Source organism: Pseudopodoces humilis, chromosome 3 (genome assembly GCF_049639895.1).
Source record: "Pseudopodoces humilis isolate 2021_Gansu_Grassland_sample_001 chromosome 3, ASM4963989v1, whole genome shotgun sequence".
Taxonomy (NCBI): Eukaryota; Metazoa; Chordata; class Aves; order Passeriformes; family Paridae; genus Pseudopodoces; species Pseudopodoces humilis.
This window is the reverse complement of record NC_142202.1, coordinates 62,113,426-62,115,858: the sequence shown is the minus strand read 5'-3', so window position 1 is coordinate 62,115,858 and position 2,433 is coordinate 62,113,426. Positions and strand designations below refer to the sequence as shown.

General features: G+C 43.3%; 1 non-coding gene across 1 annotated transcript; it reads right to left on the bottom strand.

Moving 5' to 3' along the window:
- Nucleotides 1-2,361: 2,361 nt before the first annotated feature.
- On the bottom strand, nucleotides 2,362-2,433 carry TRNAE-CUC (transfer RNA glutamic acid (anticodon CUC)). Its single transcript has one exon. It is a non-coding gene; the product is annotated as a tRNA-Glu (tRNA).

The following is a 2,433-nucleotide window of genomic DNA, read 5'->3' as shown; positions in this document are numbered from 1 at the left end:
CACAGCCAAGATCCTTCCTATAAGATTGGAAAAAATTTACAAAGTGGAACTAATGTAGGGCTATAACTTAAAGGAGGTAGCAAGAAAGAAAAGTTGACTCAGCTGCTGAGTTAAGCTGATCTATAGTTAAGGTTTTGTCTTCCTTATCATTCTTATTCTGCAGTTCATTCCCATAAACCTTTGCTGTGACATGGAAAGAACTTGGTTACACTTCTGAGGAAAAACAGAAATAAAAGTGAAAATACTTGTGAGCTGGTATCTCAAAATCTACCACAGTGAGAAGCAAATTCAGCTACACTTTGAAAATGTGTTATTAATAATCTTATATTTGTTTGAAATACCTCTGCTCTAGCCAGATCACTTTTGTGATGTGCTTTTGATTGCACTGCCAGTCCTCTGTAAAACAGCCCACCTTTTCTGGGGCTTCAGCATGCCAGCATTATGAGTTACCTTTTATGTAAAACAAAAATATCAACAAAAGCTCTGGGAAGGATGGTTCTTCTACCGGTTAAAAACAAGTACCCGGTTCCTTCCCTCCATCACATCCTTCTCTCCATCACTAAGGTCCAGGAACAAGGAATCAGGAACTGCTGTAACACTCTTCAACACATGCTCAAGGTGAACATTGATCTGGGTTCTTTTCATCCCACACCAGGACACCTTTAATCACAGTGCGACCTGAAGTGTAAGGATACCAACCAAGAGGACTGGTGCCTACTCCTTGCTGGGTGGATATTTGCTGTCTGTGCAAGGGCAGGTTTCAAATCTGGCATTGGACTGAAAAGGGATTTGGAAGGCTGTTACATAATTTCTTCAGAGATTATGCAGCATTCCTAACAAAATATTGTTATATAGGAACATATAGGAATATATAATTGAATAGGAAACTATTCTTTTTTTGAGCACAAGAGCTATTCTGGGGGTTTTTACATGTTTCTAAAATCCTACATGTGATTATTTTTTCTCAGATGACTCTAAAGCTGGAGTTACAGTGCTAAGAGCATGCAAATGTCTTACTACAAAATGAGTTAAAGCAAAAGGAAATGCTTATTTTGTTCCTATTCTGTAAAACCATATATATGCCTTTTTTGGGAAGGAAGTCAACACCTGAAATTCATTTTAGCTTCTTCTAAAATTGCCCATCATTTTCTGACATAGAAAGCAGCAACTTCTTCCACCAACTTGGTAAGGCATTTCACTGAGCTCAAAGAGGGAGAGAAGAATCTCAGAGCCCTACACAGCTCTAATTAACAGGTAAACTGGTAATTATAGGGGAAAGTGCAGGATTAAATTATATAATTGTGACTCTTGGGATCTTAGGAGATGCACTGGGCCATTCCCCTTGCCCAGTCTGAGAGACTTGATAACTTGTCCAGCCCACTCTTAAGAACCTCCAGCCATAGGAATGCAGTAATTCCTTGGGTGGAACCTGTGGACCTGGTGTTTAACTATAATTTGGTGGCACCTTTTCTTTATATCTAAAGGGTGACAATAGCCTTTTTGACTGTTTGCTTTCTGCCTTAGAGCAAAGGTGATCCCTTCCCTTTGCACCTCCTTGAAGCTTGTCGTCAAAAATATAGTGGAGAACCTTTCCCATGGGACAGTCCTATCTGCAGTGGGGGGCAGCCTAGGCTCCGGCACTTACTGGGAAAGGCAGCCAAAACCATTATTTCCAGTGGTGCTTTTCCATCAGGCACCACCAAGGAGAGCCTGGCTCAATCCTCTTGGTGCCTCACTTCAGGTACTTGTAGACATTGATGAGGTCCCCTCTCAGCTGTCTCGTTCAGCCAGGCTGAACAGGCTCAGTTTTCTCATCCTTTCCTCATAAGAGAGATGCTCCAGTCCTGCTGGGTCCCTGCTGCCACAGTTCAAAGGTCCGTAATAGCACTAAGTGACCATTCACCTGTGGGGGGAAAGGTGTGCGAACACCCTAAGCTGTTAGAGCAGACAAAAAAACAAAAACAAAAACAAAAAAACCAAAAAAAAAAACCAAATACAAAAAACCCCAAAAACAACAACAAAAAAAGGAAATTATGTTATTTCTAACCGCACGTGACCCTCTAGCAGGCCTATGCTGACTTCTACGATCCCTGTGCGTAGGCATGGGATGTGCATAAGGCACTGTTGTGACAGGAAGATTTCCAGGCAGATGCTACACCTGTCCAGACTTTCGAGGCCCACTAGCACATGGCTCTGAGACTTTTTGCACTGCCTTCGTGCAGGATTTCTCCAAGCTCTCAAGTGGGTCTTACAACTCCCGCGCCTCGGGCTTGCACAGCAGCCGGCCGATGGTCCCAGAATTGGAAGAGCGGAAGGAGAGGGCCGGAAAGAATCCTAAAGGTGAAAAAAAAAAAGGTGGTTTTCCCTGACCGGGAATCGAACCCGGGCCGCGGCGGTGAGAGCGCCGAATCCTAACCACTAGACCACCAGGGA